At 34.7% G+C, this 26732-nt stretch overlaps 1 long non-coding RNA gene across 1 annotated transcript; it reads right to left on the bottom strand.

The window, feature by feature from the left end:
• Positions 1-25785, bottom strand: LOC148947599 (uncharacterized). Its single transcript, XR_016142385.1, has 4 exons — positions 25533-25785; positions 22252-22398; positions 7165-7227; positions 1-520 (listed from the first exon to the last, which is right to left on the bottom strand). It is a non-coding gene; the product is annotated as an uncharacterized LOC148947599 (long non-coding RNA).
• Between the last annotated feature and the right edge of the window lie 947 nt (positions 25786-26732).

The raw sequence follows: 26732 nt of genomic DNA, 5'->3' as shown, positions 1-26732 counted from the left end.
AAGACGTTTGCGCAAAAACGACCAAAGATGTAAGAACTTAGCACATTGATGAGTGAAAAAATGGCCCTAATATCAATGCCGATGTTTTATTCCTTAATGTAAGATATTAAATACCGCCCAAAAATTAGTTTTTTTAGTTAGAACATAGCTTAAATGGTAAAATTTCAAGAAAATATTTATACCCGATTTCATAATTGTAATTCGGCAGATAGATAGAACTGAAACTCAGCTATGGAATGATATCACAAACGTCGTTTTCCGTTGATATATGTCGTTTTTGGTTATTTAGAAAACCAAAATGTCGTTTTTGTTTTTTTTTTGAAAACCAAAAATTTTAAATTTTGGTTTTGGCTTCGTAGACGAAAGACTTTACGACCAAAGCTGCTTGATTATACAATATCACTAAAATAAATAAAGTATTAAAACATCTAGCAAATGGAATAGTATCAGAAGGCCTATATATAGAAACAGTAAAATAACTTGTTTGTTAACTACAATCCTTCAGGTAAACGTCATTTTTCTGAAAAAGAAAAGAAAAGAAAATAATTAATAAAGTTAGAGACATTACTGACTTACTAGGCATAAAAAATTTATCACAAGAAACTAACTTTTGGCACACAATGGACTAGTAGTTGTATTATAGTATCTACTTATAAATGTACAATGCTTTAATAATTTTACCATCGGTTGCTTAATTTTAAACCTATTCTATTTGAGATTTGGCTCTTTTTAACAGTGGCGTCAATTCAGGAAAATTTAGAGGAGTGAAGGCAAAACGTGTTTTTCAATACCTATGAGGGGGGGGGACACGATTGTCGTTCTTTTCAATTCTTCAATGAAAATATAAAAAAGGAATTTTTCCAATGAAAATACCTCCAAAAAAGATATTTTTCAAAGTCTAGGGATGGAGGGGGGTGTACAAGCCCTCTTCCCAAATTTTTGCTACAACTTTGCAAAGGAATGACGAAGACAGAAGTGAACACCGTTCTAAAGAAATAAAAGCAAAAAAAGGGATTCAATTGTATTAGTGTAGAAATTTAGATTCATAACCTGATTAGACACAAGATGGAAGATTCTGATATATAGAAGCTATAAGAATCTTCAAAATCTTCTATCTTCTAGGATATTCTATCTTCTAGAAGATTCTTATAGCTAAAAGATTCTAGAAGCTACATTAGATACAAGATAGTATATGTATAAGAGCCCATATAGAAGCTATAGCAGTTAATATAGAGGTAGTCATTGCAATACGCGAAAAATCAAGATACTTTTGGAAGCTTTTGTTGGCGGCACTGTAATCTATTATAGATTAACACGTCTACGGGTTTAACACTGAAATTTGAGTAACAAAGTAGCTACTGGGAATTCTGAAGTTTCAAACATTATGATCAATTCAACCTTGAGGAATTACTACACTTTCTGTAGATTTTCATAAGTAATAAATTCAAAAATTATAAAAGAGTTCCGGAGAAAGAAGATAGACAAAGCAATAAAACGAAATCTGATAAGAAAGATTTTGGTATCTACAAAACGATTTATGTATCGATTTCCAGCTTAAGCGATTTTGCCAGAAAATTGTCTCCTAGAAATTTGCTAGAATGTTGAAGTTGAGTTTATGATACATCAGAAGCTAAGTGACGTTCAATATCAGTTTAAGGAATAATACCCTTTACCAAAGAGTATGCGAAACTTATAATAGGGAAATGGCACTAGTGTTGCAAATAAAATCCTCAACACCATTTAGCCTTTGGCAACAAGAATAATTAATTTCGTTTGTGCAACTGGTAAAATTAGTTTAGTAATAAGTGTCTGATCTCAGTTGCTGATAGATAAAAGATAATAATGTTTGAAAAAATGCCGAGTTTCGCCAAACACTAGATGACGTTGATGGTTTTGTCCCGATACTAGTGCCAGTTTCCACTCTTGTAAGTTACCCATACTCTTTACCATATTCCATCTTTTTAAAATTTCACTTCCCAATAAAAATCAAATATTGTTATCATTTTAATGTTTTGTATTAATTGGATGCAAGTGTTGACAATTGTTGGAATTGGTGGTTTATCAGACCTCTAGAATTTTTTTTAAACTGGCCTAGATAAATAAAACCAACCAGGCATGTGCGCAGAAGTTTCTTTCCGTTGGGGGGGGGGGCACAAACTAAAAAAAAAAAATTGAAAATAGGCGAGATTAACTCAAGTACATAGGATTAAAGAAAACACCGTAATCAACCCATGAGTTCAGAGGGAAAGGACTTAAAGGCCCCGTCTGCACGCTATCTAAATACACTAGATCCATAACAATACGATGAAATAAGTCTGAAGAGTTTCTATAGGCCTTAAAGCAGATAATCAGTCATTTTGACCTTTCTTTGCAATTTTCTATCCTCAACTGAGCGCCTGATAATTCTCTTAAAAAGAATAGGGCTGATAGTATTTGATACAGATAACTATAAAAAAAAACGGTGTCAAAAATGGACCTGTCACGCCACTACTTAAAGAGAATTTACAGGCCTGTTAGCTAATCCGTCTAATAATTACCTTTTGAAATTCAGTTATTAGCTCACATTAACAGACGTATTAAACAATATCATCGAAAATGCAGTCTAACCCAGATTAAAAGTTTATGGAGTAAAACAAAACATAGCTCTACTTCTGGAGGGAAAAAGCATCAAATAAGCAGAAAATAAAACAACGAGAGCAACTATATCCAGGAAATACACTACAAACTGAACATTGTCAACGTTTAAAAAAGGAAACTGGGCTTAAATTCAAAAAGGCTGCTTTCCTTGCTGCTTTCTTCTTAAAAGCTTTTTTATAGCTTAAGATAATCTTGTTTAGAGATCAACTCTCTTAAATTAGTGATTTTGCGACAAGCCTGGAGCTGTAACTTGCATCAAAAAGACAAGATTTTTGTACTACTGGATTCATTAGTTTCAAATCTATCCATTCAAAGAGCCAGAATAATCGTATTACTTACACATTTTTTTCTTTTTTTTGGGGCGGGGGGAGGATCTGAACTTGCTTGAAAAATCGGAAAATTGTCTTTTTTCAACAATTTTCTACATATTTTCAATCTAAAAAAACAAGAATAACAAATTTCATAAATGTAATTCGGCCGATATATATCAGCTAATAAATGACACCAAAGTTGTCGTCTTTTGGTGATATATCAAAAACCTTAGGAGAGGAGAAAAGTAACACTAAAAATTACACAAGGAACAAAAAACCTTAAGCTATATTTAGCTTAGGTTACACTTACAGACCAAAGAGTATGGGTAGCTTATAAGAGTAGAAACTGACACTAATGCCAAAAAAACAACAACTATCAAAGCTATCTAGCGTCTGGTGACACATGGCATTTTTTAAAGCTTTGAAATCGTTTTTCTGCCAGTAATTGAGATCAGACACTTATTACTACCCTAATTTTACCATTTGCACTAATTAAATTAATTACTTTTGTTATTACATTTAAAAAAATGCCAAGTGTCGCCAAAAGCTAGATGGTGCTGATAGCTTTTTTTTATCAACACTAGCGCGAGTTCCCACTCTTACAAGTTACCCATACTTTTTGCTTACAGACAATGAAAAGCATTTGAAGACAGTTTTGTTCCTATAAGTAGAACCAAGTGTCCTCAAACCCCTTACACCCCCTTATGCATTATATGAAAGTTTCTTTTCACCAGGTAAAACAAAATTAAGATAAAAATTCGCAGCTTTGATATGCAACAGTTCTTGAAATCTGAAAAGATACACAGCAGTCGTTCAATTAGAGAAAGAGATTCAGCTCTTGTAGAGTCGAGATTCAGATTGGAGGAACAGTTATTTTACTGGAATTTCCATTGTATCAGCATTGAATAACCTTTCAATCATCATATCAACAGGGGGAATTAATGGCCAAGCAATCCATGAAAATGTTCAGAATATGTCTGCTTAGAAAATACTCCAATCCAGCAAGTACTTTGATCTGCTATTGTGAATGCTGATTATATCGTTAAGGATACCCCAAGCCTTGGATTCCGACCAGAATAGGAGTTTAACTCTTTAGAAAAAAGATTCTTAGAAAAGCAGTTTTATAATACACACATCTATTTGCCTCTTTTTATCTACAAATTGGTGTAAACAAAGTCACTCATTGTACGGCGGTTATATATTCACCAGCCACTATATCGTTAAGGATACCCCAAGCTTTGGATTCCGACCAGAATAGGAGTTTAACTCTTTAGAAAAAAGATTCTTAGAAAAGCAGTTTTATAATACACACATCTATTTGCCTCTTTTTATCTACAAATTGGTGTAAACAAAGTCACTCATTGTACGGCGGTTATATATTCACCAGCCACTATATCGTTAAGGATACCCCACGCTTTGGATTCTGACCAGAATAGGAGTTTAACTCTTTAGAAAAAAGATTCTTAGAAAAGCAGTTTTATAATACACACATCTATTTGCCTCTTTTTATCTATAAATTGTTGTAAACAAAGTCACTCATTGTACGGCGGTTATATATTCACCAGCCACTATATCGTTAAGGATACCCCAAGCCTTGGATTCCGACCAGAATAGGAGTTTAACTCTTTAGAAAAAAGATTCTTAGAAAAGCAGTTTTATAATACACACATCTATTTGCCTCTTTTTATCTATAAATTGTTGTAAACAAAGTCACTCATTGTACGGCGGTTATATATTCACCAGCCACTATATCGTTAAGGATACCCCACGCCTTGGATTCTGACCAGAATAGGAGTTTAACTCTTTAGAATAAAGATTATTAGAAAAGCAGTTTTATAATGCACACATCTATTTGCCTCTTTTTATCTACAAATTGGTGTAAATAAAATCACTCATTGTACAGCGGTTATATATTCACCAGCCACAAATTTAAAAATAGTAAACAATTTGTCGATATATATTTTTTTTCAGTATGAAATAGCATCCCGACAAACAGTGAAAAAAACAATCAAACAAGCAAATAAAAACAGAAAGATACTTAACCTGTACAGGACAAAAGAACATGCTCTTGATTGATAACAATTTTACTTCTATTCCAGTTCTATTTATGTAAGGGTCGTAAAAATGAACAGAAATTATTCCATATATGATTGGGGCTGCCCCTCTTTGATACCTTGCACGTCAAACTTAAGTTTTGTTGTTGTATTTAAAAGCTTCTTATTCTCAATAAACGGCTTTCGTGTTTCAGGAGTCGCTATTAAAGAATTGGGACAAACCGTCATACTTTAGCGCAAAGACCGAGGGATTGAGGAGGGAATAGCCCCTCATATAAAGAATAATTTCCCTTCGTTTTAAGTTTTAATGTTGCTCCTTACTTTCAGTAGAAAAAATTTGTTGTGTTTTTATTTAATTTATGACCGTTTTGCAAATAATACTGGGAAATCTGCCTTCCCCTTCCATGGAAAATCCCCCCACACAAAATTTCTTCTCTGGAAAGTACCACCTGCGTAAAATTTCTCTCAGAAAATTCTCACGGACATTTTCATTCACGCTGAAATTCCCCCCAAAACATTTCCTGGAGACAATTGCGTCTGAAAAATTCCTTTTAGCATATTTTCATTTGAGGAAAGAGTTGTTTTTTTTTTTTAATTTAATTTTTTATCTTTTTCAAATCACGCCGGATATAATCCCCTCCGCAGAAATTTTTTCAAAAAATACACCGCCCCCCAAAGGAAAGTTTCTCCTGGGGGAAATTTCCCATGTGGAGAATTTCTCTCACGGAAAATCCCCCCCCACTCCCCACGGAAAAATTCCTCAGAATATCTCCACATGTAAAATTGAGTCACCAAAGAGAAAGTAAGAGAAATGTAAAAGAAATTCTAACGGAATTCTGGAAAATTCCCCACGTATAAAATTTCTCCGGGAAAGTTCACCTTCTGAAACTTCCCTCCCCACTAAAAATTCTCCCCGTGACGATTACCCCTGAAGAGAACCCTCCTCCTCCCTGAAAATGTCTCTGTATACATCCCAATAACAAATACTATTTGCAACAATGGGCAAATTCCATAACTTAATGACCTTTCCCCAGGACCTATGGGGGTTATGTCATCCCCAGAAGCATACTAATTGGACCTTTCAACTATGCTAAAAAATGGATATCTCAAAATTTTGATTAGATGACTTTGGGGAAAAAAAGGAGTGCGGGAGGGAAGCTAATTGCCCACCCATCTGTTTGGTCACTTAAAAAAGGCCCTGAAACATTTAATTTCCATTCAAAATAGCCCCCTCCCGGTAGTCTAGGACCATAGGTTCAACAAAATCTCCCAATAAAAAAAAAACAAATAAACATACATCCGTGATCTTTCTTCTGGCAAAAAAAAAAAAAAATGCAAAATTCCCCATTTTTGCAGATAGAAGCTTGAAACCTCTAATATAGAGTTTTCTGATACACTGAATCTGACGGTACGGTTTTCATCAAGATTCTTGGACATTTGAGGGGCGTTTTCCCCCTTTTTCAAAAATCATGCAATATTCTTTAAGCTCGTAGCTGGGTAACAACAAACTTAATGAACTTTACATATTTGGAATAAGGATAAAAAGCTAATTCTTCTGATGTATCTATTGTTATCAAAATTCCAGTTTTTAGAGATTCGGATACTATCGAGCCGAGACACTTCTTACTTGCAGTTCGTTACCACGAACTGTTTGACCGGTGTTTTAGCACGAAAAATCCATCTAATTCTTCGAAAATTAATAATTTATATATTATTTATGTATTGCTATTTATTCAATAACAAATTTTATTCCTGAAGTTGGTGTAAAAAATACTCGTTGTACGACAGCGTTGTACGTTGTACGTTGTACTCGTTGCACCACCCATCAATTCTAAAAATGCTAAACCAATTGTCGGCATTTTTTCCCCAGCCTGAAATGTCATTCCAACAAAAATAGAAAAAAGGAAAGATATCTCAACTGTATAGGAGAAAAGAATACGTTCTTGATTGATAACAATTTTACTTGTATTACAGTTTTCTTTATGCAAGGTATTGGTATTTTAGCACGAAAAATTTATTTTATCCTTGGAAAATTACTAGCTTATTCTAAAACAAATCTAACGAAAAAGAAAAGAAACATCAAAGCTAAACAACACCATCAGAAGAATACAAGATAGGGTACGATAGTTCAATAACAGCTTTAATTAAGGAAATAAACTTACTTTAAGTATGCTACAAACAGAGCCAATTAAGTTTTTTAGTGCTTCACGCTGGTCTACAAAGACCTGAAAAAAAAAATTAGAAGAGAAAATTACAAATTGAACTGGAAATCTTAGTCCAAACCATATCAAATAAGACAATCGAATCCTTATCAATTTCTAATGGTTTTTAATTCATTTATTTTTTAGGAGACACAAACTTTGACAGAATCCAAAAGTTTTCGACGGATGGAAAAAAGTTTTGAAGTTCAAAATTTACAAAGACCTGAAAAAAAAATTAGAAGAGAAAATTACAAATTGAACTGCAAATCTTAGTTCAAACAATACCAAATAAGACAATCGAATCTTTATCAACTTCTAATAGTTTTTTGTTCATTTATTACTTTGTTTTTTTTAGGAGAAACAAAGTTTGACAAAATCCAAAAGTTTTCGACGGATGGAAAAAAGTTTTGAAGTTCAAAATTTACAAAGACCTGAAAAAAAAAATTAGAAGAGAAAATTTCAAATTGAACTGGAAATCTTAGTTCAAACAATACCAAATAAGGCAATCGAATATTTATCAATTTCTAATAGTTTTTTGTTCATTTATTAGTTTGTTTTTTAAGAGAAACAAAGTTTGACAAAATCCAAAAGTTTTCGACGGATGGAAAAAAGTTAAATTTACAAAGGATTTAAAAAAAAAAAATTAGAAGAGAAAATTACAAATTGAACTTGAAATCTTAGTTCAAACAATACCAAATAAGGCAGTCGAACCTTTATCAATTTCTAATAAATTTGTGTTAATTTATTAGTTTGTTTTTTAGGAGAAACAAAGTTTGACAAAATCCAAAAGTTTTCGAGGAATGGAAAAAAGTTTTGAAGTTCAGATTCAACCCTATAGGAGTGCTTCAAAAAGAACAAATGAGAAGTGCATTTATATGCAAGGGATGTTTTGACTATAATAGATCACGGATCACGGACTATAATGGATCACGGACATCACCAATCACAGATTTGTAATAACTCACCACTAGCTAGATTGTGAAAAATGTGTTTAACATTCAGCGATTCTGTTTTCAAATTTATGGTAGTCTCAAACTATCAATTCTTTTAGCTATGAATCAATCGATTTTGAGAAGAGTTTAATCCAAAATATATTCCACATGTATGTTTATACTCATCTATATACAGTAAATAGTATACAGTATACAGTAAATAGTATTCTTTCTTTCCAATTGAATATTCTTATAGCCTTTATCCAGACGAATACTACCAAATAGTAAAAAAAATGGATAAATTTGTTCAAATTATTAAAATAATCTTCTTACAAGTTATTAAAACAATTTTACTAAATAAATAATATCAGGTGTTTATATCATTATTGTTATATAAATATATTTATAATAATATTATTTATGTAAATATATTATTATTGACAAAGTTATTAATAAGTATATAACTAATTATGAATAATTACAGTTAAGTAACTAATGATAGTTAAAACTATAAAAACAATTTTCAAAAGCATGGTTCACAGACAAATGTATGTGGAATATCTAATGTACATGTGTTCACATGAATCAAATTATAGATAGTGATTTCTTTGCGAAATATCAGCACAGATTTAACCAACCATTTCCAATGATTTATTTTAAAGTGGGAGGTAGGGGAAGAGATGAAAATTTCCAAAATACTGTCAATAGTGCCTGGTGGGTTGCCAAATTATTAATGTCTTTGTCATAGCTTTTAGTCGGGACCGGGAAAAAAACGGAAAAAGGCACTTCCTTCCATTAAACTCATAATCTTAAAATTGTTTTTTGTTCATAATCTCGTCTTTTGAAATTAATGAATACTCTCCTCTGGTGAGTGTCAAAAACAACAAGGCTACTCAATCAAGTTTGTCACCAATATTTTGAGCCCTAAGACTCAATCATCTTAGATATTACCTTTACTAACCTTGATCTGGAATTCTGGAATTAAATCTTGATCTGGACAGCCAGGCGGAAGTAAACTTGTTATCAGAAAATATATGTCGACAGTAGGTAAAGCGAGAAGTAAATAAATAGAAAATTTTGCCGCTTGATTTTGTAAATTTCTAAGGGTATAATTCTTTTCACACATATTTACTGGCATCGATTAGCGTATTGTATGATATGAAGGCCCACTCTGAGCATGACTGCTCCAAAAAACTCACGAGTTGATACTGCTTGTGATGAGCTCATGAGCTCACTTGCTCATTTACAAAGTTTTTTTTAGACTGCTTAAAATTAGTTCGTACAGAGCATGCAGCGCTTACAGCGCTCTAGTGGATTACTAGAGCACAGAATCCGCCGTTTTTAGGCAATGGCATCAGTTCTATCTTTTACTTTCGACTTAATAAGCTGGAATTTTAAAAAGGATGGTTGTTACGAGGAATCAGCGATCAAATTCAGGAATTTTGCATGTTGTTAAGGCATTGCTCATCACTCTGGAAGGGCTTGGTGTACGAGATGATTCAATGAAAAAACTACATGATAGGCTCGGCGATTTTCCCTAAGGTGACTGACCGCGGATTTCATATCTCCAAATCTCGCAGTATCAAGCATCAGCACAGAAACCAAAGATGTTTTGCTACTGAACATTCTTCACTTCAGTAACAAACTTTACCTTACCATGGAGTATATTCAATGTGCAGTCCAAAAATTACATCAAGCCCAAGATATCCCCTAACAGATTCCAGCTATAAACTGAACTGGCTCTCAGTTTATTTTCAACTGAACAATACATTGTTTTGTTAATGATCACTTAAAACGAAGTCTTATATATTACCAAATTCTTTTTCTTCTTTGTTACTTAGTTAAAATTCTGCCAGATAAATGTTCGATGTTTTACTCTCCACCCTGTTACTCAAGAGACTAAAATTACTTGTAAACAGACTTTTAGAAGAGGCATTACTGTATTCGCAGGAGTTATAGAGGCATTGTTTTAAGCGAGGAAAATGCTTTTATTGCGTGAGTGGATATTGTGAAATGATTTATTGAAAAAACACTTTCTTATTTGTCTTTAACACACACATACTCTTGTGCTACTTGTGCTACATCAACTCTTGTGCTACAGTGACTTGGTATGTCTTACTAGCTCAGACTTTACGCAAGTTAAATATTCACAATACGTTCAGCAGTAAGGCAGAAGAGTTTGCTATGTTCAGAGATATCACTAGCTAAAATATTTTGAGGGGAGGGGGTAGATTTTAAAGCCCGGCTGGCTATTTTTACTGACTGATTTGTTGATGTCGGTGATAAGGTTACTTTATTTCTTTTTACTGATTGAAACCGATCTTCTTCCATTGATTTTACTTAATTTATTTACATCTCTCCACTTACCTAATAAAAACAATTGAGCCAGTAAAATAGTAACACTTTGTGCCACTATTTTACCAACTCTTTATTTTGTTTACCAACTGACTGAAAACGTTGAGAGGGGAATATGTGAGTCACTGGGTTTGTTATTAGGATTTCGCATCTAAATATGACAACGTTGATCCATGACTTTACACAACTACCTATCAATAAACTAGTTTTAAGATTTAATCAACAAGTGAAAATATAAGCTTCTTTGACTTCGGTCTATTTCTTCAGAGCATTTCATCTTAATCTGAGTCTGCCACCTTTAAAGATTTGTCTCACAGATGAAATTTTAAAATTCAAACTGTCGAAGAAAATAGTTTTATAATAGAAGAAGAGTTAACCTTTCACCGTTACTAGGAAAGGGTCGTCCAATTTTAGTTTGGCGATTTTATTTTAAGGTTTGGTCTTTTATATTTTTATCAGTTTTATTCTGCACTGCACAAAATTATGCAAATATTTCGGTCAAGCGGATGTCTTGACCGAAATATTTGCATAATTTTTCAATTTTTTCACTGGCTGTTAATTGTCCTCGTTTTCTTCATTTCTTCGCGATTTTTTGTTTTATAGTTTTATTTGTTTCTTCCCGGAGATGTTCTCCTATGTTTAGTAGGATTTACCTAGATCACCTGAATTCCCCGATGACGGGATCTAGTACATAAAGTTTTATTTTACCCTAAGGTAGTTATTTTGCCCTGAAAGTGGAAGATGTGATGTTAAAGTAAATTTCAACATGGACAATCAGCAACTTCATCCTCTGTTACAAGGCGTGTTACAAATGTAATTCCCACACCTTACAACATTCGAAATAATATATTCAGAAGCGTGTAAAAAAAGAAAAGAAGAAGAAGAAATGATTTTGAAAAGAAAGAAGAAGAAGAAGAAAGAAATGAAGAGGAAGAAGAAGAAGAAATGATTTTGACATATTAATAAGAGGCAAGAAGAAATGATTTTGAAAAGAAAGAAGAAGAAGAAGAAAGAAATGAAGAGGAAGAAGAAGAAGAAATGATTTTGACATATTAATATTAGGCAAAAGGTTTGAATGATGTAAATAATTGCCCGTTTTCATCAAAGAGACATTGTATTTTCATGTTAGTGATATAAAAACTAATCCAAGTTCTTATAAAACTGCTAAGCGCGTTATAACGCGTCATAATAACAAATATCCATGTTGATGACGAGATTGTAGGGTCCGAAACAGTTGTTTGTACCTTTCTAAAAAGCTGTTTCATTTTCCGTCACTTTTGTCAAATATGAGCGATTTATTAAGAAGCGCTATTAATTATTCAGATTTATCTTTGGATTTTTACTTCATTTATGATGATTAGCCTTTAAGGTCTTAAAAATCATCTTTTAAAAGCGTCGCTCGAAGTAATAAATTCCTAATACAATAAAATAGTTATAAATCGATTAGCACAAATTTTTATCCTCTAACACAAACATCTAGATTTTTAAGCAGTTCCACAACTCTTGTTTAACTTAATTTCTTCTGCAACCCTCTGTTTAACTTGATTCCTTGTTACCTCCTCTTATAAGAGGTATCAAGATGTGACCCTGAAAATTTGAGCTCTTAAACAGTTAATCCGGTGTTGGGTATTCAATTCAATCATTTATTACCTACAACTACAAGAGAACAAGTAGTACAAGTGGAGTATAAGCATAATAATAAAAACGAAAAACAAAAAAGAACATCAACAAACGCTAGCATTTTTTTTCCAAGTATATTTCACAATCTGAAACGCAAATCAATTGGAACTTTATTCTTTTCTTTAGGATATTTGCCTAATTACTAAAGAAGAAAAGAGAAAATTAAAAATGAAAAAACAAATTAAAGAGTCAAAATTTCAGGCATGAGATACTGAAATTTTGCAAAAACGAAAATACCCACAATTGAGTAAAAGGCATCCCATTTGAGGCAGCAAAATTTCAAAAACACTAACAGTGATATTTTTTACAGTCTATTTTTACCCATTTTTTTCGCCATGGGAGAACCAGTGTAGTAAATAAAATTCAGGGGGCCTCGAACTTTAAGGGGTGTTTTGTGGTTACTAAAAAAATTTCACTGTATACTAAAGCTTTTCTTCATAACATTGCTGTCTTGACATAAAACTAGCTCATCGAGCATTCAATTTCTCGCTTCCACCAAACATCATATCCTACTTCGATCGATCATCAACACGTAAGGGCCAGACTTTGCTTCGGAACTCTGTTCACCAATTTCGGCTGCCTAAAAGGGTATCCTCAGCAGCTCAGAGGTCACCAATTTATAGAGCAACTGCTCTTAGGAACTCTATTCCCAGTGAACTTTCTCTTATTAAAAACTTCGTTTTGCAGAAAAATATTCTCTAAGGCTTGAAGTATTTTCTTTTTCTTTATTTGTTGATTTATTTAGCTTTATCTATTCATTTCCGCTTTACTTTATCTAGTCTTTTTCTTTTATTTTTTCTTCTCTTATTATATTAAATCAGATTAGAACCCCGTTGTTTAATATTTTTATTAATGGTTTGGAATTTAAATAAATTACAGGAAATTTTCAGTTTGGAGAAAATTAATTAAGGTTTTTGTGTAGCAGTAGTTTTTTTTTTTTTGCTTTTTTTTTTTGTTGATTTTTCTCGTATTGTGGTTATATTTTCGAGGTATTGTTGTATTTTTTTTTCCTTCCCTGATTTTTTTTTGTGTGGATTTTGTGGTTGATACGAGGCACTCCACAAGCTATGCGTCTTTGGACCTCTAGCGCCCTCTATGCGTCTTAGGACCTCTAGAACCTCTAGCGCCCTCTATGCGTCTTAGGACCTCTAGGACCTCTAGCGCCCTCTATGTGTCTTAGGACCTCTAGCGCCTAAGGGTATTTATGTAATTATTGTAGTACTTAATAAATTGAACTGAAATTAAAGTGTTCGAGTCTTGGAAAGATCTTTGTGTATTGTCGTCATATAAAATGTTGATTCTTCGGTTAAATTTTCAGTTTAAAGAATGGCTTTTGTACTGTATGGGGTTCTTAGCTCTTAAATTTCTTTCCAGCTATAACAGCATTTCCTGCGATGTATTCTCAAGATTAGACTTCAAAGAAAGCACTTTACAAAATTAAGAAATGCCTTTGTATGTTTTTTTCTTTTATGAATCAAACTACACGGTGAAGTTAGTTCCCAGATTATAAAATACGTTTTATCTGGAAAATTATGTTACCAAGTGCGCTAATTTTATTGACATACAGCCACAACAATCCACAAAATCGACACTTACCGCTGAAGTAAGGAAAACTGTGAGGTTTTAAATGCTTGCAGCCACGGCCGTATCCAGAACTTTTGTTTGGAGGGGGTGGGGTGGAATTTATATAAGAAAAACTTTCAAAAAGCCCAACGAAAACTTGTTTATATGTATTTTTGTTACTTTTGTTCGAGTCGGACAAAATTATTATTATTTTTTTTTTTGGGGGGGGGGAGGGGAGGTTCCGATCATGTAACCCTTATGGATATGGTCCTGCTTCAAGCACGTAATAGCAAATAAAACGGAACAATATCTATAATATAACAGTAATTATGATTGGTCAAAGAACAAATAAATAATTCAATCGAACCATCAACTATTCTCACAAATAAAAAATAAATAAAAGTAAAAACGTTACGTCCCGTCTATTCTTTGTCTAATTAAACAAGAAAACAGTTTTTTTTAACTGAAAGTAAGGAGCGACATTAAAACTTAAAACGAACAGAAATTATTCCGTAAATGAATAGGGCTGTCCCCTCCTAAACGCCTCGCTCTTAACGTCAAAGTTTGAATCTCTGTCACAACTCTACTTTTTAAAATAATAAGAGCTTTAGTGTAAAGAGCGAGGCGTTGAGGAGGGGACAGCCCATTTCATATACGGAATAATTTCTATTGATTTAAGTTTTAATGTCGCTCCTCACTTTCAGTTAAAAGAAAACTTTTTTCCTTTTTATTTAATTTCTGAACGTTTTTCAACTAGTGCAGGTTTGAACTTGGCTCACAGTATATGAGAAATTAAAACAAAATTTGCGTATTACTTTTGCAGATTTATTCCGTATATGAAGGGTTACCCCCTCCTCAACACCTTGCTCTTTACGCTACAGCTGTTATTACTTTTAAAAAAGCTTCCAATTCTAATTAAACGACCCCGTGTTTCAGTAGACACTCTTAAGACATTGGGACAAACAGTCAAGCTTTAGCGTAAAAAGCAAAGTATTGAGGAGGAGACAACCCTTCATATATGGAATAATTTACGTTCGTTTTTCAAATGCTGCCGATAAATCTGGCTCACCCAATATTAAATATACCGCTCCCCTTCACGGAAACCTCCGTGGAAATTTCATCCAACATAAAGTGCACCCCCCACGTCAAATTCCCTCCAGACATCCTTGATGAGAATCCTCGCTCCCTGTAAAGTTGCTTGCAGACTATTCAGCCTGAAAAATTCTCCTTAGTATTCTTTCATTTGAATAAGAGTTTGATCTCCAATCGGTTTCTCGATCCCTCCAGAAATGCCCTTTTCCGTGGAAATTACTTCCTGGAAATTAAAACACGCGGAAAAAAGCCCCTGGATAATTCTTACGGAACATCTCCACATGAACAATTTGGCAAAGAGAACTGAAGACAAATTAAAAAGAATTTCGTATAGTAATTCTGTCAAATCCTCCAAGCGTCACATTTCCCCTTGAATATTCACCCCCCCCCCCAGAAATTTTCCTCCCCAAGGAATATTTGCCCTATATAAATCCATCCCAATACCCCCCCCCCCGAAAAAAAACAATGTATGTATACTTCCAAATAACAAATTCTATATATAAGCAAAGGGCAAATTTCATAACTTACATGCCTCCCGCCACGGACTGTGTGGGGTCATTTTACACCTAAGGACATAATTATTTGATATTTCAACTATACTAAACAAAATAGCTATATCAAAATTTTGATCAGATAATTTTTGGAGAAAAATAGGCGTGGGAGGGGGCCCAGTTGCCCTCCAATCTTATTAGTCACTTAGAAAGGACACTAGAAATTTTCATTTCCGTTCGAACACACCCTCTACCGATCTTGTAGAACCATTATTTCGATACAATCACCCCTGAAAAAACAAAACAAAAAAAAACAAAAAAAAAAACATGTAAACACGCATCCGTGATCTGTCTTCTGGGAAAAATAGCGAAATTCCACATTTTTGCAGATAGGAGCTTGAAACTTCTACTGTAGGGTTCTCTGGTACGCTGAATCTGATGGTGTGTTTCATTAAGATTCCTTTAATTTTAGGCGGTGTTTCCCCTTTATTTCAAAAATCGTAACTTTTTGATTTCGTAGCTCGTAACTTTTGATGGGTAACACTAAACTTGATGAAACTTATATATTTGGAATCAGCATAATGATTCTTTTGATGCATCTATTAATATTAAAATTTCGTTTTTGAGAGTTTCGGTTACTTTTGAGCCGAATCACTCCTTACTTACAGTTCGTTACCAAGAACTGTTTGATACGACTACCGTCACAGCTTATCTTGGCATAGCTAGCGCTTCTCTCTCCGTTCTTTTTTCCTTTTTTTGCAAAATCCGGGACATGTTTGAATGAATGCATGATTAATGAAGTCAAATTTATGTGGCTAAAATAACTACTGAACTTGAGTTCGAATTTTGTACCAATTCTTAGAGAATGACCCTTAATCACAAAGGCCGTTTAATTAGATTAAATAGCTCTTTTGAAATTAATAAAAATACTTCAGCGTAAAGAGCAAGGTATTGAGGAGGAGGCAAAACCCCTCATATACGTGATTATTTCTGTTCGTTTTAAGTTTTAATGTAGCTCCTTACTTTCAGTTGAAAGAAAATGTTTTTTTATTTAGTTTCTGATTGTCTTTTGAATAATGCTGGAAAATCCAGCCCCCCCCCTTTAATGGAAATTCTATTCCCCATGAAAAATTCCTCTATGGAAAGATCCTCCAACTTAAGCCCTCCCCCTACCCCCACCAGAAAAATCCCCCATGAAAACGTCTGTATACTTTCCAATAACAAATACTATATGTAAACAATGGGTAAAGTTAATAACTTGCTGCCCTTCCCCCCGGACTGCGGGACTGTGGGGGATTAAGTCGTCCTCAAAAACATAGTTATTAGATTTTTCGACTATGCTGAACAAAATGGCTATCTCGAAATTTTGATCCGATGACTTTGGGAAAAAATTAGCGTGGGAGGGGGCTTAGTTGCCCTCCAATGTTTTGGTCACTCAAAAAGGGCACTAGAACTTTTAATTTCCGTGTTAGAATCAGCCCTCTCGCAACATTCTAGGACCACTCGGTCGATACTATCACCCCTGAAGAAGAAAAAAAAAAAGACACGCATCCGTGATCTTTCTTCTGGCAAAAACACAAAATTCCACATTTTTACAGATAGGAGCTTGAAACTTCTACAGTAGGGTTCTCTGGTAGGCTGAATCTGATGGTGTGATTAAGATCCTGCGACTTTTAGGGGGCGTTTCCTCTTTTTTTCGAAAATAAGGCAAATTTTCTCAGGCTCGTAACTTTTGATGGGTAGGACTGAACTTGATAAAACTTATATATATTAAAACAGCATAAAAATATAATTCTTTTGATGTATCTATTGGTATCAAAATTCCATTTTTTAGAGTTTCGGTTACTATGGAGCACAGTCGCTCCTTACTTACAGTTCGTCACCACAAACTATTTGATAGTTACCTATTAATATTGTTATTTTAACATTCACCTACCAAAAAATTTTTCTTTAATCTCAGAAGGGCTTAAAGCCCAAAAGCTTTTAGTAAGATTTCAAACAAAATATTTTTAGTCCTTCTCTGTTCCCTCTCCTAGATTAAAATTAAAGAGCTACATGATCCTCTCCCTAAAAAAAAACTACCTGGTAGTTTCATTTTGATATTCAAAACCACTCCCAAGATATTGCAGACACGAATATTTAGATAGCCTGGTACCATGTACAACTGTGCTGTGGCATATCTGCCGTCTGAGGCTAACATAGCTACGCATGCTCCTCTCCCATTCCCAATCTATTCAAAGCATCCCTCTTTACACCCTCCCAGGAAGTTCCCATTTCCTTAAATCTTTCCTTACGATATCCTCCCACCTCAACCGGGGTGGGAGGATATCATACAATTTAAACAACATACAATGTGCTTTGATTTGGATTTCTATTTAATGGTGAATAGATTCAGTGAATAGATTAGTTTTCTATTCGATGAAGTCCTAGAGTAGCCTATACGTGCATCAGCGTCTAGGTCGACCAGAGAAAAAAAAAATATATTTAACCTCTTCCCCCGACACGAAATTGAAATTTCCCTGTCCTTGAAAGTTTCAATTCATCTCCAGGCCCTTTCCGAGATGGTGCGGATATGGTGTTTTGAAAGCATGGGTGCATATGATGTCTTTTGATTTGCCTCTTCCCTCTCCCTCCGAGTCATATTCCTGAGACCAGGAGCCCCGACCAACACCCCTTTAAAATTTGATCTTGATACCTCAAGCCCTTACCGAGTTATCCCGGAGATGCCAACCTGGCAACAGACACTGTCTTTCGATGTTCCTCAGTACTTAACTAAGCACAGGTTACAAGTCCCACTGAAGCTTAATGTGCAAAAGCATTTGATGGACCACAGAGACAAACTGTTAGGCCCTTCCAGCTCCCCCAACACAAAACTTGAAGTACTCTCCGACTCTCCTTCCCCTAACAGTATCTGAAAGTTTCAACTTCAAATGCTACGCCATTCCAAGATATTGCAGATATATTATTGTCTTTCAATTAACCTCTGACACCTCCCACCACTACCTAACAATTTCTAACACGATCCCCCAAGCCATTTCCGGTGTATTGCAGACAACTTGAAAACGCATGTGCACATAACATCTTTTGATTTACTATGATATGTGTATTAGTCCAGAACATATCCATGCTTTGGGAGTCTTGTCCTAGCAAACGATCTCTCAAGACTCTCATAGTTCTTAGTTGACAGGACAACCAAATATGGCTGCCTTTTGTACTAAAACCTATCGGTGAGCAACGTTAATTTACATAGTTTAGTGTCACTACCCCTGGGGCTGTGGGGTAAGTGTCGGGCTCTGAGGCATATCTATTAGAACTTTTGAAGTTTTAAACAAAATTTATATTTTAAGATTTCGATTCAATAGGACAGGGGTTGGAGGATGGGGCCACTAGCAGAAAATGGGCAAGGGAGGGAAAGCGATTGTCCTTCAATCAGTTTCAGCATTTAAAAAAGGCACTAGAAATTTCAAGTGCTGGGAGGGGGAAACAGCGCTAGACCGTTGCCTCTGATACAGGCAGATAAGACGCGCACGAAGCAGAAAGGAGGAGTTCTAGGCATGACTCCTTATTCTTGAAAAACTAAACGTTAAAAAAGTTATTTACTAGAATTCGCATAATTTTCAAATAAACGCTAGTTCTTGGAATATTTTACGCTCCCCAGAAATAATTCTTCGTCTAAATAACAGAAGTAGAAAAAAAATTGTTGGACCAAGATGTCTTCCGGTACTGGAAAAAAAAACGAAAAAGGAAGAAGAAGAAGACTATCTTAAATCTCATAAAAAACTTTCCTTGTCCCAATATTATTCGACCTTTTAAAGCTTAAAGGGGACTTGGCAACCATTTGAACCGTGAGAAGTTGGCAAAAGAAGCAAAAGGAGTCCCATTTTCAAATTTAAACACAAATAGGATACTTTATTATCCTTGCGAGATTCCAGTCTCTGACGATGCATAAAAATTAATTAAAATAAGATGGATGCATTTACGGGCGTGTATTTTGAGTGAGGTCTGTTTGAACACAAGTACACAACGAAAGATTATTTAAAAAAAAAACTAAAAAATTAAATACTTTACTCTATTTAAAAGCATAGGTACCAAGTTTGTTGCAACACTTATCATACCTCTCAACTAATTTTAAAGTAACCTCTGTATAAAAACTTGCCGCCTGTTCTGGTTATCAGGAATTCACTTCTGTTTTTACGTTGTCATTATCATTGTAACGGTTACAACTGAGGTGTTCCTTGAGGTGTAGAAACAAATGGTTATCGCTCCGCAAGGTCAAGACTGTATTGTGAGTTATCTAAAACTTCCCAGACAAAACTGTCCAAAAAATTGCGGGTCTGACCAGCAGTGTGAGCAGTGTGAAGGACAACTTGCTTTGTCAGCATGCCAAGTTTTTTTTTTTTTTTTTTTTTTTTTTTTTTTTTTTTGCCACTCTGCGGAGCTTTTTGAGTGTTAGGTAGTATGCTTTTGCATTGATAGTGGTTTCTCGTTGCATGAAGTCGACTAAAAAAACACCATGCCATGATGCGGTGAAACACCATGCGGTGTTTCAAAACACCGACGGCATGATTTTGCACTGGGAGTCTGTTCGGCCTTCAAATTTTCAGGGGAATGTGCGTTTTTCCATTCCATGTTCTGTTGCATCGATTTGGGCGTGATATGCGAAACCCATGTTTCGTCTCCGTTTCAACCGGTTGCCACCTCAGTGGCAACAATTACAAAGATGACGACGATGTAAAAACTGCAGTGATGTCTTGGTTATTGGAGCCGACGGCAAGTTTTTATAAAGACTTTATTTACAGTTAGCTGCGAGGTATGATAAGTGTTTGAAAAACCTTGATAACTATGTCTAAAAATAGAGTAAAGTATGCGCTTTCTGAAAATAAATTTACTCTTTTGAAATAATTTTTCGTTGTGTACTTATGTTCAAAACACAGTTTATATAATATACCAGTAAGTTTACCGCAGATGATTTCTGGCTCTTCATTCTCGGTGCGAACAAAAAGCTCCTCCCACTTATTTCTGCACTTATTGTCCACTTATTGGTTGAGCCGGCGAAGTGTTTGTGTCAGTACTTGTTCCGTAGGTGATTATTCTTTGTCTACCCGTGAGAACATCTAATGCCGCTTATGTTTATATCTGCAAAAACGTTCTCTGGAGCACTCGCACCGCGATCCGGGTTTTTATAATGGGTGAGACAGGGAAAGATCATACTGGATAATTATATAAACTGTGGTTCAAATGGACCTTACTTAAAAACACGCCTCGTAAATATAGTGACCACAAGTTCAATATCAAAACTTCCTATATAATCTTATAAGCCCACCCCTCAAAAATACTTGTTAAATAAATAATATCGACTACTGCAAAAGGTGCTAAAAAGATCAGGCCCATTTGGTCTTTAAACCTTTTTTGGCCGATAAGTAAGATGGAAAAACAAATAAAAAATTGATAAGCATTGCATGCAATTCCTTTTGCGTGTGTCTCCTTTGAAGAGTGACGCAGCTATTAAATAACCAATAAACCACAGAGTGGCCAGATGGGGTGCATTTGCGCCATTTTGGCGCTTTTTTGAGGCTTCTGCTCATTGATTTTTTTCAAATCGGTGCATTGTTTTTTGGGAAAATCGTTCATTCGGTGCATTTTTATCAGAAAAATGGAGCCCTCGGCGCATTCTCACTTTTTTTTGGAGGTGCAGCTTCAAACCAAACATTTGGCAACACTGATATACCATTCCAGACCCGTAGGCCTATATGGTTGTTCAGAAAAGACAAGAGAAGTTTTCTATGAACTCAATGGAAAGGAACTGTGTGATGCTTTGCGATATTAGTCTCCATTTGCTGTTGAGCTTGTATACATTTATGCATTTCGTATTTGATACTTTTTTTGTTGCTATCTTTTCTTTTATTTCTCCGCTAATGACATTATGTCTTTTTAGTGGGAAATGAAGCTCATCCATTCATTCATTTATCATCTCATTTTCAACTATATACTATACTATATACTATACTATATACTATACTATACTTGGCCTAAAAAAAAACATTTTCAGGCCAAGTAGCAGTGATCTAACAAATTAAAATCTTTTTCATGTACTTCGAATAAAACACCTGGTCGTTTTTGGATTCCTATTCTGGCTTTTGTCATGATTTTAATATAAGATCAGATTCTTTTTCCAGGTAAAGTTTTAGGTAATATTTTTAGTTCCTTTTTGCTGATATTTTGGTGATTTTTTTTTTGTGAATACAGTCAGAAAATCAGTTATTTTCCAAGTCCATTTTTTACTGAATTTAAATATATAATTATATAAACGATATTTATTGGAATATATCTTTTAATTAAAAAAAAACAAGTGCAAAAAATAATGGTAACATTTTGCTGGAATTGTCCGTTTATCTTTTTTTTTTTTTTTTTTTTTATTTCAGCTGGAAAATCCATTATATCTTAAGTACATTTTTAAATTTTGAGTTCAAACATGTAATCATACTTACAAACTTCTTCGAATACGTTTATTACTTAAAAAAAAAAAAAAAAATCAAAAACATCTGAGTAGTAGAAAAATATGCATTACATACTTGAATAAAAAGTTCCATCGAGATAGACCAGAGGTTCCGTTGGACTAATTTTATTAATTATTAGCTAAAGAACAGGCATGGCCATGTTTTGGTAAAAAAAAAAAAAAAAAAAAAAAAAAAAAAAAAAAAAAAAATCATCTTGGCGGAGCCTCGTCAATGGCCCGCTATAATTGAACTCATATTAGGGAGAGGACTTTATGTATAGGCCTATAGTTCAATGATATTTCCTTTCGCTTTTTTATATACTTTTTCCGAATATACTTGTGTTAAATAAAGCTTAGTCTGTCTTTAGTTGTTCATTTGGTGAAAAGCTTTAAAGAATACTGCAAAAAAGGAGAAGAAAAATGTTAAACAGTAACCCACCTGGTCAAGCAGAATTGTAGGAATAAACGAAACAGGTGGCTGAAGCCTATGCGTCATATCACCATATACTTTATGCAGTTTGGCACCCTCAATTGATCTGGCACAATCACGTATTGGCCCCCATGGATATGAGACTTGATTTGCACACTAGAAAAAGAAGTCATGTAAATAAAAAGCAGATCAAAATAAGTAGTGGATCCAAGGGTGAATGTGGAGTTTGGGACGGCTATCCCTAGATTGGGTGTAGTTAACTTAGTGTTTGCTTATATGTAGACGAATCTGTCCAGCAATAGAAGAAAAAAATAACCAAAATTCAGTTCTAAGTGCAAGAAGGTCATCGAATCCTAATTCACGAGTATATCGAGCAAAACACAGTCACCTAAATTTCAGCCAGCTTACTTCACCCTGAAAATTCCTGTATCCACCACTGATCTTGATCTAAACAAGCGAGAAATCACAAGCAATGGCTGATCGACGATGATGGGGGGATTAGACTTATTTTTTTCGCTCGAGAAATATATACAAAAACACGAAATCTACAAGAGGACAAAATTCACCCGGACTGAGAGGGGGGGGGGGGCTGTCCATATTCGGGAAAATAAAAAGAAAAATATAGCAAGGAAAATTCAAGTAGTATTTTTATTTGGGTGGTTTTATTTTCCAATTAACTTAAGGACTTTGCGGGGTAACACTGGATAGCGTTCCCTTTTTTAGAAACGAACTTCAGTTTATTTTCTACCAAATTTTTTCATATTCTTGGAAAATTCCAATTTCGTGATTTTAACTAGTTGAGTATCTTCATCTAACTGTTTGTTATTCAAGCTATGCGTTTTTCATTAAGAATGTTTATACAAAACAAGTTCACAAAATGACAAACAACGTTATTTTTGTTTCTTAGAGGATATCTTTAAGCTTGCTTTTCTTAGTTCAAGTTTCACGTGGGTTGAGGCTCTTTCCAAAACTATGTACGTCAAAACTCTTTCACAATTCAAAAACAAGGGGAAAGCAAAAAGAAAGCTTTTTCATGTACCTTGATTATGCGTTGCTCTCGTCTATACATAAAAACATAAGAATAAAGATTTGAGGTATCTATATGCACCTCATGACTCTATTTTCCAAGAAGAAATTTTGGATGGAAAAAGAAATTTTGAAATTTTGAAACTAAAAAGAAATTTTGGATGGAACAAGAAATTTTGAAATTTTGAAACTAAAATGAAATTTTGGATGGAAAAAGAAATTTTGAAATTTTGAAACTAAAAAGAAATTTTGGATGGAATATAGTTTCAGGCTAAGGTTACAAGGATCTTCCTATTAATAGCAGTAATTGTTCCTTACTATATGTAAGGAACAATTCGGCGCATTAGTAACCGAAACTTTAAAAAACAGAATTTTGGTAGCAATGGATATATCGAAAGAATTGACTTTTTATAATGATTCTAAATATATAAAATTCAGTAAGTTTAATGTCACCCATAAAAAGCTACGCGCCCGAGAAAATTCGCCTGATTTTCGAAAAAGGGGGAAAACACTCCCAGAAAGTCAAAGGAATCTTAATGAAATTCACACAATCAGATTTAGCGTATCAGAGAATCATACTTTAGAGGTTTTAAACTCCTAATTGCAACAATATGGAATTTTGTGTTTTTTGCCCTATAAAAGATCACGGACACGTGCTTATTTATTTTAGTCGAGGGGTGATCCTGTCAAATCAATGGTCCTAAAAGATCGAGAGAGGGCTCATTCAAATGAAAATTAAAATTTCTAGTGTCCTTCTAAAGTGACGAAAAGGATTGGAGGGCAACTAGCTCCCCTACCACAGCCCTATTTTTCCCAAAGTCATCAGATCAAAATTTGGGACAACTATTTTGTTCAGTATAATTGAATGGTCCAGTAACTATGCCTCTAGGGATGACCTAACACCCCACAGCTTCTGGGGAAAGGGCTGTAAGTTATGATATTTGCCCATTATTTACATATAATATTTATTATTGGAAAGTATGCTGACATTTTTCAGGGGCGAGGAATTTTTCTCCAGGGGGGATTTCCACAGGGAGAATTTTCCAGCGGGAGGAAAGTTTCCGGGGTGAACTTTCCGAGTGACATTTTCAAATGGGGGTATTTGCAAGAATTTTCATACAGTACTCTCTTCTGATTGTCTTACTTTCTCTTTGGCAACTCAATTTTACATGTAGAGATGTTCCGGGGGAACTATCCGGAGGGTTTTTATACAGGAAGAACTGTCCATGGACAAATTTTCAACAGAGGGGGGAGGCAGATTTCCCGGCATTATTTGAAAAACGATCGGAAATTAAATAAAAAAACAAACTATTTTTCAATTGAAAGTAAGGAGCAGAATTAAAACTTAAAACGAACAGAAATTATTCCGCAAATGAGGAGGCTGCCCTCTCCTCAATACCACGCTCTTTACGCTAAAGTTTGACTTTTAATTAGACTAGGAAGTTTTTTTTTACAAAATACTAGAAAACTTAACCGTGAAGAGGGAGGGATTGAGGAGGGGTCTCCCCCCATATACGGAATAATTTCCGTTCGCTGTAAGTTTTATTATTTCTAGTTACTTTCAGTTCAAATAACTTGTTTTTCAATTTAATTTCCAATAGGCACGACAAATTGACAGACAGACCTTTGCAATGGGTCGTAAACTTCATGTGACGTGTGAATTCAACCTTGTGCTTCTAGTCTCTCCTCCCAGCTTGCTTCTAATGCAACGTCCGTGCTTCTTTTACTCTATGCCTCTATGTATACAGAGCCATCTAGTCATAATTCAATTAGTCTCGAAAAATATGACTGTTTTTCAACTATTGGGTCAGAATTTACCAGGCTGAAACTATTTCAGGGCTTCAAATTCATGGCTTGCTTTGATAACTTACACATAAGTGATATTTTGAAGGAATGTAGTGTTTTTTGTTTGATTAAACATATTTAAAAGAATATTAAAACAGGCTTTAGAAATTTAGCAAGGAACTTTCCAAAAATAAAAGATTGTAGCGCTCTCTGGCGTGGTTGCCACCAGCCCAAAAATAAAATCCCGATTTTTCTTCTAAAAGAATCCCGAAAAATCCCAGAATACGGTTTTTAGACTGTACAACATAGGGCTGCACAGTGATAACGTAAAAATCAAAACGCGCAATTTGAAGTACTGTGAAACGTGGTTTCTAGTTGTAACTAAAACTGATTGTCAACATTCCTAGTATTATTTCTGTGAAAACGTTCTGGTGGATTAGTAGGATCTACGACAAATATTTTAGGCCAAAGAAATTCACCTAAGTTCCGATAAAACGTGTCGACGCATCCCCGCTTCATCGTTATTTGAATTTTCCACCCAAGAATTGACGTCACGCTTCGCAGCCATATGGCGCGCCCAGACTATCCAATTTCTGGAAAATGGGACAGAAATCTGGAAAAAGGAATAGTCGTCCAGACAAGGCGGTTTTTTCAAAAACTTGGTGTTTTTTTCAGAAGATATCTGTACAAATTTATCGGCGCTATCCTCATCAAATCTGTTTTTCTGAGCCAAAACCTATAGAAAATAAATTTAGAGCATCAGTTAGACAATTTACCTTTTTTCTATTCAAAACCATCTTAGACAACTATTTTTATTTATTACTTATCGTGTCTAATCGTCTCAATCTTCTGGAATTTTTTCCAAATAAGCCGTCCACACTACCACTTCCGTCCCATTTTTCCATTTTCTGACCCTCTGATTCTTCCTGCCCAGAAAACGTAAAAACGGGACAGCAGACCTGTCTACATTCCAAGATTTCCGTCTCATTTTTCCAGAAAATGGATAGTCTGGACGCGCTAATATTCAATATGGCTTGGCAAGCGGTAAAAGTTGCCTTTTATCACGTCTTCACACGTCCCTTTCCTTTTTACCATACCTGCTTTTCTGTTTAGCAAGTCTCGCCAATCAAGAAGCGGACAGCGGAACTCTCATTCTTACAAAAGCATCCTTCTGAAATAAGTATCCTTTTGAACCGAATAAGTATAATGCCGTACGCTTTTTAATTACCTTTTCTGAGATTAACTTTGCCCGAGGCATTGCACGGGGTAAAATTAACTACAATGACAAGAAAAGAAAATCATTGCTGTTTTTGTTTTGAACTCGCCGCACGTCGTTACATTGGAGTCGAATTTTCAAAAGCCAAATCCCGAACGAAAAAATCGTTGCCCCAGTGTACAAGCGCAAATCCAGAGGGAACAAACTAAAACAGAGAATATTCGGGATATCGTACGGAAAAAAAAATAGTAGACTATCAGTCAAAATCGTTGAAGATCTCTTTTTAATCAAAAATCCCGATTTTTAGCAAAAAAATCCGGTTTTCTTACAAAAAATCCCGAAAATCTCGGACACAAAAAATCCCAGAATGCAAAAAAATCCCGGAAAACCGGCATTAATCCCGGACGGTGGCAACCCTGGTTGTAGCGTTCTTGCAGCGTGTTCTGAAAAATTTAGACCGGAA

The sequence above is a fragment of the Artemia sp. Qi Xiang Cuo genome, chromosome 10, assembly GCF_049724085.1.
Source record: "Artemia sp. Qi Xiang Cuo chromosome 10, ASM4972408v1, whole genome shotgun sequence".
In the NCBI taxonomy this organism is placed as follows: domain Eukaryota; kingdom Metazoa; phylum Arthropoda; class Branchiopoda; order Anostraca; family Artemiidae; genus Artemia; species Artemia sp. Qi Xiang Cuo.
The sequence above is the reverse complement of the archived record's forward strand: the minus strand, read 5'-3'. Positions and strand labels throughout refer to the sequence as shown.